The sequence below is a fragment of the Bombyx mori genome, chromosome 24 (genome assembly GCF_030269925.1).
Source record: "Bombyx mori chromosome 24, ASM3026992v2".
In the NCBI taxonomy this organism is placed as follows: domain Eukaryota; kingdom Metazoa; phylum Arthropoda; class Insecta; order Lepidoptera; family Bombycidae; genus Bombyx; species Bombyx mori.
In genome coordinates this window covers 2,583,866-2,599,054 of record NC_085130.1, presented here as the reverse complement: position 1 = coordinate 2,599,054, position 15,189 = coordinate 2,583,866, and the positions used below count along the sequence as shown (strand labels likewise).

The 15,189-nt window shown below is 36.1% G+C and overlaps 1 protein-coding gene and 1 long non-coding RNA gene across 4 annotated transcripts in view; one reads left to right on the top strand and one right to left on the bottom strand.

Moving 5' to 3' along the window:
* Positions 1–12,731, bottom strand: part of LOC101740397 (uncharacterized) — a 43,088-nt gene extending 30,357 nt beyond the window's left edge. Inside the window, exon 1 of the mRNA XM_062675632.1 lies at positions 12,317–12,731. The gene's annotated coding sequence lies outside the window, so the exon portion shown is untranslated. The remainder of the gene's footprint in view (positions 1–12,316) is intronic.
* LOC110384792 (uncharacterized) lies at positions 4,288–6,223 on the top strand. Of its 3 annotated transcripts, XR_009976418.1 has the most exons (5): positions 4,290–4,812; positions 4,893–5,102; positions 5,451–5,561; positions 5,645–5,779; positions 5,943–6,223. It is a non-coding gene; the product is annotated as an uncharacterized LOC110384792 (long non-coding RNA). The 3 variants fall into 3 exon arrangements; XR_005246186.2 differs by having other exon boundaries at positions 4,288–4,812; positions 4,893–5,561; XR_005246185.2 differs by having other exon boundaries at positions 4,301–5,561.
* Positions 12,732–15,189: the final 2,458 nt, after the last annotated feature.

Genomic DNA, 15,189 nt, shown 5'->3' with positions numbered 1-15,189 from the left:
TTACATATACTTAAGACGTTTAGGATAATTGTATTTTAATTTTGGAAGGTTTCACTTCTACCACGTGTGAATTGCACACATTTTTTTTTTTTTTTTTTATAGTAAATAAATTAACTCTAAAAAAAATACATTTGAATATGTAATCAGTTATAATCAAAAGGTGACAGACTTTTTGTTTAGCAAACTAACTGTGATAAAATATAAAATAACTATCAGTATCTATGTCAGTCTCTGATACACCCATAAGACACAGATAATCCTGATTTGGGGCCGTGTGATCGTGTGTGATTTGTTCCTAGATAGAAAAATATATATATGAATTCGTCGTGGCCTAACGGATAAGACGTTCGGTACATTCGTGTTGAGCGATGCGCCGGTGTTCGAATCTCAGGCGGGTACCAATTTTTCTAATGAAATACGTACTCAAAAAATGTTCACGATTGACTTCCACGGTGAAGGAATAACATCGTGTAATAAAAATTAAAACCCGCAAAATTATAATTTGCGTAATTACTGGTGGTAGGACCTCTTGTGAGTCCACGCGGGTGGGTACCACCACCCTGCCTATTTCTGCCGTGAAGCAGTAATGCGTTTCGGTTTGAAGGGTGGGGCAGCCGTTGTAACTATACTTGAGACCTTAGAACTTATATCTCAAGGTGGGTGGCACATTTACGTCGTAAATGTCTATGGGCTCCAGTAACCACTTAACACCAGGTGGGCTGTGAGCTCGTCCACTCATCTAGCAATAGAAAAAAATAATTAAAATTTCGTTCATATTTTTTTTTTTTTTGTATTTTTCTTTCGTAGTATTCTTAGAAAAGATATATAAAAGATAAAGTACATTATCCCTCTTTCTTGGATATCGTCAACTGCAATTTTACCGAGAATGCAAAATAAAAGATAACCTCTATCAGCCACGCTCGTTACGATGTAAAATGTGCATCACGAGAAACATGCAATTTCTCGGAATCGATTCCCGGTTCGGAATAACATCGTGTAATAAAAATCAAACCCGCAAAAATATAATTTACGTAATTACTGGTGGTAGGACCTCTTGTGAGTCCGCACGGGTAGGTACCACCGCTCCGCCTATTTCTGCCGTGAAGCAGTAATGCGTTTCGGTTTGAAAGGTGGGGCAGCCGTTGTAACTATATACTGAGACCTTAGAACTTATATCTCAAGGTGTGTGGCGCATTTACGCTGTAGATGTCTATGGGCTCCAGTAACCACTTAACACCAGGTGGGCTGTGTGAGCTCGTCCACACATCTAAGCAATAAAAAAAAAAAAAAAAGCTTAAAGTTTATCCTTGTTGTTGAGTGGCTTTCGGAGTTCGTACGCGTCCCAACGGGAATGACCCGTTTTATGGATGGAGCAGTTTACAAAAATTAAATTTCTCGCTTACGACACAAGACCTGGTGGTAGTAGGACCTCTTGTGAGTCCGCACGGGTAGGTACCACCACCCCGCCTATTTCTGCCGTGAAGCAGTGATGCGTTTCGGTTTGAAGGGTGGGGGTAGCCGTTATAACTATACTAAGAGACCTTAAAACTTATATCTCAAGGTGGGTGGCGCATTTACGTCGCAGATGTCTATGGGCTTCAGGTGGTCTGTGAGCTCGTCCACTCATCTAAGTAATAAAAAAAAACACAAGGTCAGTGGCGGGTGTCTCGTTCTGAAGTTTTAACGGCCGTCTGGTGTAGTGGTAAGTGACATGGTCACTACACAAGGGGGTCGCGGGTTAGAATCCCGCCAAGGGAAGATATTTGTATGATAAATATAAATGTCTTTTCCAGGGTTATGGATGTATATTAAATATATGTATGTGTATAATAAAAATCTTACATTTATACCCGTTATCTAGTATCTGTAACACAAGTTCTTTACGAACTTATCACGGGACCAGTTAACGTGGCGTGATTGTTAGTAAAACTTATAAATAAATACTTATATTAAATACATATATTAAACCAAGAGCCTTAGGCTTCGGTTAATTAAACCGCCCGTCCCATCAGACGTATAAACAAGCCAAAATAAGCCGCGAAGCTCCCGTCAAATCTTTAATTTAATAATGTATTTTTATAGTAAAATTTTACTATGTATAATACCAGGCCACTTAGTTTCTCGCCGGCTCTTCTCATTGGATCGCGATTTCGGTGGTAGATTCAGCACCCCTCTTGCTATATCTATTGCTAGCATATTCTGTCAGGTTGAGCCCGTGAGCTCATATGCCGGTCCGTGAGTAGCTTGATCCCTAAGTCTGCCAGGGTTCAGGTAGAGAAAAAGAAAGAATATTCAACTAACTTTGCTAGCTATGTTTGAAGTGTGGTATTTTTAATACGCTTTATTAGCTTCAGACGTACTTATGTATGTTATTAGGTATGTATGTATGTAACGGAATCTTTGAACATGATTTTGACTCCCTTCAAAACGTCGGATTAACTCCAAATTTAGTATACTTATTAAGGACCGATGATAATTCAATATTAAAAAAAATTTGAAAAAATTTAAAAGATTAACTAAAAATTGAAAAATAAATAATAGTTTAAAAAAACTAACATATAACTATAACAAATATATAACAATTTAATATATAACAATTTTTATTTTTTTTATAACTATTTTTAATTCAAATTTATTTTCTATTTTTTAGTTGGATTTTCTATAAAAGCGTATTTTGATAGTTTTTTTAAACTATTATATATTTTAAAGTAGGTTACGCAAAATAGTGATTGAGCATTCAACGGAAATGGCGTACCACATCCGACTCTGGAACGAACTTCCCTCCATAGTGGTTCTAAGCACTATGGCATATCCTCAAACCTGAGCGCTAGGCAACGGCTTCATCTTGGCCCTGACATTGGCGATGTCTATAAGCCACCACCACACTTAGGAGCAGGGATCATTATGGAAGGTAGTAGATTGGCTGTGCCCCTGACAATGGTAACCAGTCACCATCAGTAGGGCGATATATTTAAAAATATAATATGAAAATGCTCAGAATTCAATAAAAATAACAATTTTGTTTTCCCATTGATGTGTCCCCCGTCGGACGGATTCCTTTTGTTTGTTTTAAGTTTATTTTAATACAAAAGTTTAGGTCTTTTATTTATCGATTGAGGCACTACGAAGTCTGCCGGGTCAGCTAGTATTTAAAAAAAAGACATGCCCGCTGAGTTTCTTGCCAGTTCTTCTCTGGACGGAGGCTAGTTTTTGTGAATTGGCGGTAGTTCTTTTTGACGTTCAACAAATATGTACTTCCATTTATGTTGAATAATTATTATTTGATTTGATTTGATTTGATATGCTCGTCTGCTTACAAGGACAACAAAACAAAGGTCGGTCGCCTTCGATAAAAATAAAAATCCCGATAATATTAATGCAATATATAACTTATTCCGATTGTGTTCAGTTCTTTGAGGAGAATAATACTATAAATATATTCTTGACGTGCAGCCGTGTCGCAGACCCGTTGATTTATTTATACGGAGTTCTAAAGAAACGAATCTGCGGGACAAACCGCTGTGAATGACTATAAAGCGATATTCCAGATAATGTTTTCCTTATCGGTAGGTACTTGTTGTATGTGGCACCTTTGTTGATATTGTACACGAAACTCAATTCGGTCCTTAAGTTCCGTTGTTTAGCGACAGAATTAGTTGTCTATTAGCTTTTTACTAGCTTTTGCCCGCGACTCCGTCCGCGTGGAATACTTACTTTGGCATAACGCAAAATTTTACCCCCCACTTCATTTACGTAGAAAGTGAAAATATTTTTGAATTATAGAATGTTAAGGAGATATTTAAACCCCTATTTTGAAACATTCTTTATTGGTGCTCCGCTTGTATTGGTCTTACCGTGATGTTATAGCCTATAACCAGAGATAACCCGTTTTTTATCTTTATATAATATTTTACAACCTTGGGTTGTATTTATTGAGCTTCGTATGACTTGCTCGATAATATTTTAAACATTAAACATTACTGGTTTAATAGTAAGGTTTTAAATATTTTTTTGCTACAATAGAAAAAAAGCAAAAAATGCCCAAACAAATGTCGACTTCTAAATCACAACACTATCGATACACGTGCAGATTTAGACAAAGACAACTATTGTAATTTACATGATGAGTGAAAGGGACATTTCAAAAATACATCAACGGGTGTTATTGATATTATTACTTTCACATTTCGTCACCAGTATAAGTTGAACTCTGGTTTATTTGAATTACGTTAATGTAATAAAAGTACAGACAAGTAACAGTAGTTACCGATGAAATGTTATGCCATCTTTATGATAACCAGCCGTGCGATTCTCTAAAATTCAAACAAGAACTCGCATCTCACTACGAAATTCTCCATCACTTCGCATTCGCAATAGAATGACCTTGATTTGGCATTCTGTAAACACTAATCTTAATTACCCTGCCTCGAGCGAAGTGAAGTGACAACGAAGTTTGTTTATAATATACTAGGGATAGCCGTATACGCGCAAATGTAAATCGAAGCTTACCGGTTTCAGTTTTTCGTTGTATTTATAAGCATTCTGTAAGAAAATACTATGAATTTAAGCTTTGGTGTCTAAGCCACATCTAATATATCTAAAAAGAAAATTAAAAGTCATATATTTATGAAATTAATTGTAATTTCTGTATGTACGCTAAGTTCCTTTGCGTGCACTGGCGAATACCAGAATTAAAAAACAAAATTTTAATTGTTTTCAAAACAATCTCAAGCAGTCGGAAGTTTTTATTTTGCTTTTTCTAGATTTTTTGTTACTTTGTGAGTGAATTTAACGTTAAATAAAAATTATGAGGTAAGTAAAAGTTAGTTATGAGGCTATCAATGGTTCATCCATTTGTTTTTTAATCTAAAATTTCAATATTTTACCAACAGACTTAACGAGCGTTCTTCTCATCCGACATTGGTGCAAATAGAGGCATTGATAGACGTTTTGGATTAAAATGTAGCGAAACAAAAGGTTTAATCGTATCTCAACATGTTCAATAAGATAACAAGGATATTAAAAAATATAGGAACTAAATTATCTTGTCAGATATGATCCATTCCCGGAGAGATATTTAGGACATGTTAACATCTATTTATGTATGATAAATCTATCTACTACGTTTTTATTGATATTTTATTTTAACAGGGAATATCGGTAATTTATCTGTATCTCAAATTCACCAACAAAAAAAAAATATATTGAATTAAATAAATCAAATCATTAACAATTTAGGTATTTGCAATACCTGTTGGATTGATGTTGTTGGAATGTTATTATTGATGCAGAGGTGACTGTATCTATGGTAAAGGGTGTGCACACCGGTACAGGGGTGGCAGGAAGTGCCAGAGTATTGACTAAATTGACATTATGTAGGCTAAAGACTGCATACTCCGTTTAAAATCAATGAACAAAATTTTGCCATAACTTACTTTATTATATTTAAGGAACTACAACAGATTGAAAATACTAATCCACATTATCAGAATATTGTAAGGAGAATTCATTGCCAACTCGGAAAATGTATCAGTATTGGAACAATCCCAAACATCCTACAGGTACGTATGTTATACCTAATTATCTTAAATAAATACCTAAACAAAACTTGCATTTTAAAAATTAATATTTATTGGCTTTTTAGCATTGCATCAAGAATCACCTATTTTGCAGTCATCCTCCCCTAACTAAATGCAAGTGACTTCTACTTATTGTGATGCTACTACTAGTAGCTCCAGCCACAGTAGGTCTCATGTTAGTCAAGAGATTGGGTTGTTAGGTAAGTGTTTATTCAGGTCAAAGTACCTATTCATTGAACATCCATATTAGGGACATTGATTTGTGCATAATGCTGTTACTTGTTAATAAAAACCTTTTCTTATATGTATTCTAAACATTGTATTTTAACTAACCTTGTTTTTAAATAAATTTATTTTTTTCAGCACCTCAACACCTGACCTGCTATTTCACCACTTTTCAATGAAAAGCAGAGTGTACTCAAATTACAACAAATTACACAGTACCAGGATATATAACTTAAACAACCATGGGGGAATAAATAGTCGACAGTCTGCAAGAAGGATGAACTGTTGGTGGAATTAGCATATGCAGCTAGGAATTTTAAACCTGTATTTCCACATATTACTGATGCAAACAAATTTCAAAATTATTGTATATAACTATTGAATAAAACTATAATAAAACTATTTTTATAAATCATTAATTTATATTTGAAGTTACTTCACACTATAAGTAAGCTAATTAGTAGAATTTAACAAAGTAATTCAACATGACCACCATAATGTAAATGTAATCTCATAATCTGAGATTATGGGAACTGGCAGCTCTGCACAATTGCAAATGTTGTGCAAAACACAACACGCAACAGCTATTTTTGCTCCCTTATCAGGGTGATAAATTGGCACCCTATGGATCAGCAAACACCTGAATCTACTCTTTAACAGACCTATTGTTCTTTTCACTGAGTTACGGGCAGTAGAATGAAGGTGGTGCTACAAAGCTTCAGGAGTATCTCTCTCCGTATTAGCATTAGCTAGCCATTATTAGCAGGTATTAGCTAGCATAGCATTATCGCCTATTTCTGAAGCAGTAATGCGTTTCGGTTTGAAGGGTGGCGCAGCCGTTGTAACTATACTGAGACCTTCGAATTTATATCTCAAGGTTGGTGGCGCATTTACGTTGTAGATGTCTATGGGCTCCAGTAACCACTTAACACCAGGTGGGCTGTGAGCTCGTCGAACCATTTAGATGGTGAAATGAAAAAAAATTTAGCAAAAGGTGTCATAAGGTTGGAACGTTGAGCATATACAGAAAGACTGAAAAGATGTTAAATAATTATAATGGTCATTACTTGCTGTCATTGACTAATCTTTAGTAGATTTTATTTTGTTTTTTTTTTTATAACCGAATAAAGTTTATTTAATATAAATACTAAATTTCACAATAACTTTAAACCAATATACACAATTCAATTTAACTGAAATTAATACAATCTGAAAACATAGTTCATAATACACATTTCGTTTATGGATTACATATCATCAGAATTTCGAAAAATATTAATGGCTTTACAAATTGTACATTTTCTGGCATGATAGCCTTTGTGACAGTAAAACCATTTTTTATTGGTAGCAGGTCTTTTTAAGGCCACCAACGTCCCATAAATACACCCAACAACCAAAGTGATTTTAATTTTTTTACAAAAACTGCAATATTTAGCATTAGATTAATATTGGTACTTTTTTATGAAGAAAAAAAATATTTATTTAGTTTAAACCACCTTCTTCTTTTTTCTTCAGTTTTCCTTCAACTTTTGCCATTCTTGAGCATTCTGCGGGAATCTTAAATATTTATATATAGTTGCTGGGTTGTTCAGAGCCTCCACAACCTCAGATATACACTGGGATATCTGGAACAAATATGTTCTTATATTTTCTTTTATGATTTTTTTGGTAACTTCATTTGCCCAAATAAACAAGGTGCACAATAACTGAAACTAAGAAATAATCATTATACAATACACATAGTTATTAGATAATCTAATTTGTATTCTTTCAAGATATTTTTGGTAGATTAGTTTAGTGGTATTGTTTTACAATGATATAAACAAATGGGCAAACTTTAATAATATGTTTTAAAGTACCTATTTTCTACATAAAGACACAATCTTACCACATGGAATACCTACCTTTAGAAGAGTTGAAAGTCCTTTTCAATGGCTTTTAATGGATCCTTCGACAATCTATACACTTTCTTTATACTTTTACATAGTCGTCATCTTAAGTTAAAAGTGATAAATTGTGAATTTCGTAGGCTTGTCGACGCATTTCACCCTGATCCGTAGCGTCAGCCTCTTTGAACAATGTTTTCAATAAAAACATACGCTCCATAAAATATTGATGAAGAATAAAGTTATTTTAAAGTGCAATTTTGTTAATTAATAGTATTTTTTTAATAATTAACAGCGGTTTATAACGTTTTCGTATATTCTCACTCACAACAAACACTTAAAACACTAACTTTTGATTTGACAAATAAAATGATTTTGCGATGCGAAGTTCTTGCCGAAATTCGACGTGATTTTCACTACAGAATGCCGTTTCAAACGTCAACTCATACATTTTAGTAAAAAAAACTCACGCTTGCTAGTTCAATTCACCCGCGAGGGGCGCTAGTGTAGATTCGGCACTACAATGAAATTTACAGAATGCCAATTTGAAAACTCACACCAAATTCACGTGCGAGTTTGTTAAACAACGCTTACAGAATCGCACGGCAGATGTCTTAGATGACTTGCCACACCATTTTATTGCCCAGGAAGCCATTTATAATATTATTTGAATTTAAAACTATCTTTAAATATTGGCAAGAACTCGGCGTGCTTACGGGTCTTAAACTTGGTCAACACTGATGTCGTGATTCTTAGCGTCACTTCATATACTAGCTAAATCACTAATGTGCTGTGAACATTTGTGGCCCTGTATGCGGAATCTATTGGGGGTTATCTGTGTCTATAACCTTCCTCAATAAAGGGGCTATCTAACACTGAAAGAATTTTTCAAATCGGACCAGTAGTTCCTGAGATTAGCGCGTTCAAACAAACTCTTCAGCTTTATAACATTACTAGCTGTACCCGTCCGCTTCGCTGGGCATTTAAAATTAACATTATTATTTCTCACCCCCACAAAGATTCTCATCATTAACGCCCCCGTAACTGGTGTAGGGAGTCCAACGCTCATATAACTTCTAGTCTTCACGGTGTGTAGGGGGACCGGCAACTTATTTTTCTCTAATTATTCGTTGGTAGCCTTAGAGGCTATTTCCAGCTACGTGCGGACGAGTAAGTCAGCTCACGGGCTCAACCTGATAGAATTTGCTAACACTGGCCCTAGCAAGAGCAGTGCTTCGCAGAATCTACCACCGGATTGGAAACGCGACCCACTGAGTTACATTAATACGTACATTTTCAATATATTACTGGTGGTAGGACCTCTTGTGAGTCCGCACGGGTAGGTATCATCGCCCCGCCTATTTCTGCCGTGAAGCAGTAATGCGTTTCGGTTTGAAGGGCGGGGCTGCCTTTGTAACTATACCGAGACCTTAGAACTTATATCTCAAGGTGGGTGGCGCATTTACGTTGTAGATGTCTATGGGCTCCAGTAACCACTTAATATCAGGTGGGCTGTGAGCTAGTCCAACCATCTAAGCAATAAAAAATAAATAAAAAAACATTACCGTTTTCGTAGGCACGGACTAACGTCTATTTTTCTATGAAATTAATGATATGCTTAGTTTAAATTTACTTAAAATTTATTTTAGTCTTAACGGTTCTCGTAATCCGAAGGACTTATTTTATGCCTTTGATATTCATCAACATTTGAATATTATACTAACTACTCCTTTTTTTGCTTAAGTTATTATGTTTAGGTGGGGAAATAGTATATTTGAGTCGTCTATTATCAAAGGTGGCAATCTGTGCATTTGGACAAAAAAATGTTATATGTCAATACAGATTGATTTGAATATAATCGTCTCCTTCAAAGAATACGGTTCAAAACCTGCATTAAATAAAGGTTAATACTTAACCTGTTATTTATCTAAGATGTCGTTCAGAAGAGTTTTGTGACTGCCAATGGAATACAAAGTCAATAATTCATTTTTCTGATTTACCAATAATTGTCCAAAACTCACATTGCCGGCTTTGATAATAGTCGATTTATAAGAAAATAGGCGGTACAATGCTCAAATGTCGACGAAAAAAACACCTTAGTTGTGTATAATCGCGAAAAATGTATCCAAAACGTCGGAAATACTCATAGCGTAATAACAGTAGTTTTATTTGCGAAAGATCAAGGGTTATCAAGGGATGTTATTAGGATATTTTTAATATATTTTATTTAATACTAGCTGACCCGGCAGACTTCGTAGTGCCTCAATCGATAAATAAAAAACCTCAGCTTTTGTATAAAATAAATACAAAAACAAACAAAAGGAATCCGTTGAAAGGAAAAACAAAATTGTTTTTATATAATTCCGAGCATTTGCATATTTTTTCAAACTTTTAAACCTTCTCTGGACTTCCACGAATAATTCAAGACCAAAATTAGCCAAATCGGTCCAACCGTTCTCGAGTTTTAGCGAGACTAACGAACAGCAATTCATTTTTATATATACAGATATATGTATATATATTTTTTTATAATTTATAATACTTTGAATGCCATCTGTATTGTTTAAGACAGATTTAGATATAGCTGTTTCAATTGCCCGCGTGGTCAAGGCAAAATGCAGTGTAGTAATATCTTGGGAATGGGAGATGTTTTTTTCGGGACAAAAGATAAAGCCTATATATCATCCTGCCGACCTCAATTTAAAAAACAAATTAATCCGTTGTTTCGTGTCAACGAAGATAAGGAAAAATAATACATTTATGCTCAACTAAACAGAGACACTTTTACATTTACTAGTGATTCAGCAGTAGTCGAAATTCGACTATAATTAATTGGAATTGTAAGTTTGTACACTATTATGATTGTATTTTATACTTCTATAAATAATCACAAATTTCGCCAAGACTACACTATAAAAAATATTAACAAAGACAAACAATATTTAATCTATTCTCAATTTGACAACAGACGTCAAGAAGAAAAGTTTGACAATAAATAGTATGCATGCATGTGTGCGTCAAATACATGGTATGTAGTGTGTATAATGTTTTATTTATTGATTTAATGTACCTTTTATGCATTATTTAAAAAAAAAATTAGCATTGTGCACTTCTTCTCTATACTCTCTATAAGTGTGGAAAATTTCATACTCCTCCGTCCGCGTAATTTTCGTAAAAAGGGATACAAAGTTTTTGCTTCACGTATTAATATATAGATAATATGAGTCGTCTATTATCAAAGGTGGCAATCTGTACATTTGGACAAAAAAATTTTAATATGTCAATACAGATTTATTTGAATATAATCGTCTCCTTCAAAGAATACGGTTCAAAACCTGCATTAAATAAAGGTTAATAGTTAACCTGTTATTTATCTAAGATGTCGTTCCGAAGAGTTTTGTGACTGCCAATGGAATACAAAGTCAATAATTCGTTTTTCTGATTTACCAATCATTGTCCAAAAGTCAGATTGCCGCCTTTGATAATAGTCGACTCATATACGATACTTGGTATGCGAATACATGTTTTTGAAGACACATGTTCCATTCCTTAAGCTCAATAAAAGGATACATCTGTGCTTACGCATGTCCTTCGAAATAACAACGTAGCGGCATTCTTTTTTTGTTACCATTAAATAAAATTGTTGCAAAGTAAATTTAATCTCGGCCGATTGCATAACAATGCACAAGATAACTTTTTGAAGGTCACGCCAGAGTTGATTAAAGAAACATCAGATTAATTCGGTATTGAGAACAAAAATTCAATAAATAAATAATATAAAACAGAAGCAATAGTCACTTCCGAATTTTTTGGGGAAATTTACATGTTAGCTCCGGATGAAAAAAAGATTAAAGGAAAAATTGGTGTTACATTAAATGAGTCGAGCAATATAAAACACTACCAAATCTAATTGCACAATTGTTTTTTTTTGTTGTTTATAAGGCTGGACGAGCTCACGGCTCGCCCGGTGTTAAGTGATTACTGGAACCAATAAAACAGCGCCCCTAGCGGCAAACGTTGTAACGCTGGAAAAATTAAATTCGATTTTTTTTAAATCAACGCCATCTAGCGTATACGTGGCGCAGTGTGGGGAAATAAAATAATTGTGAAACACTACTTAGTTCTCTCACTCGACGCTGCATGGCGTGACTGTGCGATCTTGTCTATAGTTCGAAGGTGAGATTAGCACAGCACTATCAGGCAGAATCTTCGAGAACCGTCAGACTATTGCTATAAAAGGACAAGTCACTTTGTCCGAAGCTAACATCACTATGTCTTATCGTGTAGGTCCTAATAACTGGTACATTATATGCACATCAGTTAGGGTGCGGAGAGTGACCTTTAGATCACCTTCAAGATCCCGCAGTACCTTTCTGTGTGGACGCTGCCGGAAGCGAGGTGCTCTGGCTAGGCGATCCAAGAAAGTGCTTGACTACCGTAGAACAAGAAACACACCTGCATACACAGCCTTGCTCCGATCCAGCAACCCCAGTTGCTGGGAAGCAATCCGGTGAACCTTTCATCGTCTGTTTGTTAACTAAATTGGTGAAACCGTCATTGTTTCTAGTTATTTAATTTTAAACTAATTTTCGTTGATAGCTTTCTCGTGTGTTCGGAAACACTTACCCTGGTTGAATAAAAATACACCAAGGAACTGTTAAATTGACTTTGGTAAATACGTAATAAAACTTGCACTGCAGCTCGAGAGATGTTGATTGAAAAAGGCTTCGGACAAAGCGACTTGTCCTTTTATACGAATAGTCTTACGGTTCTCGAATGTTCCGCCTATAGTGCTGAGCCAATCTCACCCTCGAACCACAGACAAGATAGCACAATCACGCCATGCTGTGTCGAGTAAGAGCACTAAGCAGTGTTTCATAATTATATTATTTCCCCACACTGCGCCACGCATACGCTAGATGGCGTTAACTTAAAAAAAAAAAATTAAATTTTCTAACGTTACAACCACTAATTTAATCTTTGTGAACTATTATAACAATTGTATCCGTGTTATTTACATAGAATAAACACAACTTTATATTGTAATTGTTTTCATTTATTGGTGTAAATCTCCCAGAGCGGTAAGTGGTGGCGCCCTGAGATCCTCCTCACAGAGTCTCCTGTTCACCGGTTGTCTACCGGTGGTGACGTGTCTAGAAGTGGTGCGACTCGGCCCCGTGTCTCGCGACCCATAGACCACCTTTTGGCGAGTGACGCGACTGGGCCTCATGTAACATCAGCATACCAGGGACACCCTTAGACACAGACACGTTATAACGTAGGCAAACGTTCCGACTCCATACAAATTTAAGTTAACTTTTACGCGATCATAAATATCATACAGAATGCAGAATGGCATCTTAAGAACCATAGCAAACGTACCATGGTTTGTGACAAACACTGAGATCCATGAAGCCATGAACATGAGAACTGTTAAGGAAGAGACAAGGTTGACAGGGACTAAGTACAGAACTCGTCTGGAAAACCACCCAAATACCCTAGCTAATGCGTTGACAAAAGTCAGTTACATCAAACGACTGAAACGTCATGATATACATACAGGCAGTTGGTGACAAATGGTGATCAATGAGGAGTCTCAGATAGGCACAAAAAAAAAGAAACTTTTTTTTTCTCCAACCTATGCTGATAGCCTGGAGAGGCTATTTCAGCTTCACCCTAACGTGTGTAGGTGAGCTCACGGGGCTCAACCCGGAGTGTTGCTAACACTGATCCTAACAAGAGCAGTGCTTCGCAGAATCTACCACCGGATCGGAAACGCGACCCACTGAGAAGATCCGGCGAGAAACTCAGTGGGCTGTGTCAATGGGTTAATTCGCTCGTCGAGCCCTTCGTCGCAAGCGACGGGCTCGACGAGGATGGTGACCGGTGCTTGTGGTGCCTAAAAGCACCGTTAGTGGATCGAGAAACGTTTACACGATCGAGAACTTTAAATAACTCTCACAAGTACGCCGATTATCCGAGGACCGCAAGCGATTACCACTTAATGCCATCACATTATTTAAAGCCATTACATTTATTACATTAGTCCATTGCAACGAATTTGTCCTTAAACAAAATTTACATAACAGCAATTCCATTGAAGTATTAGTCATTGAACTTCATATTAGTTTGAATGAAACAATGTTAATTGATTAATTGTGGGTCCGTTTCGTGACGTTACCGATGACTCAATTTAGTGCCCATGTTTGTTGTGACGGGTTGCTACGCCGAGAGCTATTATAAAAGCTTTCATTTATATACATATATGTCTGTACGTTTGTTTGTATATAATGGAATCTTTGAAGGACATTTCCATCGACTTCAAGATGTTCGATTAACTTGAAAATTTCAACACGAATCAAGGAGCAATGATGAGACAATAATTCCCGATCCTGCAGACGAGAGAATGATAAATATTCGCCCAAAACACGTCATTTCAGATCCTCCCGATCCACTAACGATGCTTTTAGGTACCTCAAGCACCGGTCATCGTTCTCGTCGAACCGGTCGCTTGCGACGAAGGGCTCGGCGAGCAAATTAACCCACAGACATAGCCCACTGAGTTTCTTGCCGGATCTTCTCAGCGGGTCGCGTTTCCGATCCGGCGGAAGATTTTGCGAAGCACTGCTCTTGCTAGGATTTGTGTTAGCAGCGACGTCAGGTTTGAGACCCGTGAGCTCACCTACTAGTTAGAGTTACGCTGAAATGGTATCTCAAGACCATCAGTTATGGTAGGAAAAAAAATAGAGACAATAATTTCATAGCTTCGGTGTTATTATACCCGATGATGAATGAATGAAGTTTATTGTTAGTCCCGTTTCCTGTTAAGAATTTGCTGTTGTTTTCTGTTTTATATAGCCAGAGGAAAAGGAAGCAATGAGTCGAGTTGATTCTTGATTACATGCATAACGCTTATTATTATTATTTAACGTTGTAATTACTTTTATAATTCCTAATATTATTTTATTTGGTTTGTTACGTTTTTCTATAACTTTAAAATCTTTTATAAAAATAACTTGTAATAAATGGTATAAAAACTGTAAATTCACGTAGGCAGGGACCAATCAGAGCAGAGCGTTTGTCTCGAGCGTGGTCGAGGCGCCATCTTTACTTTGGGAAGGCTTGTGTTGTCGGTTGACGCATTTTTTGAGCATAAAAACGTATCGAGTTGGATCGTTGGGGACAGTTAAAGTGAGATTTGTGCACCGAACTCGCTGCTCGGTGTAAGCTGTTGTATTCCTACAATATTACTGTGGAATAACAAAATATTGTGTAAACTGAATTAAACTACTGATAAAGCGGCATCCATTGTGTTTTGTGCTCGCATTTCATCCCAATGAAGCCCACTAAGCCCCTAATGACGATGCCATCGAGAAGAGCCTTTCCCCGACATACATATATCTATTATTTTACTATAACGTCGTGATCAGTGTTAAGTTTATACCAAAGCTTCTTTTGAGACTGAGAGATGCCGTTGGCTTAAAAGCCTTTTCGGTTCC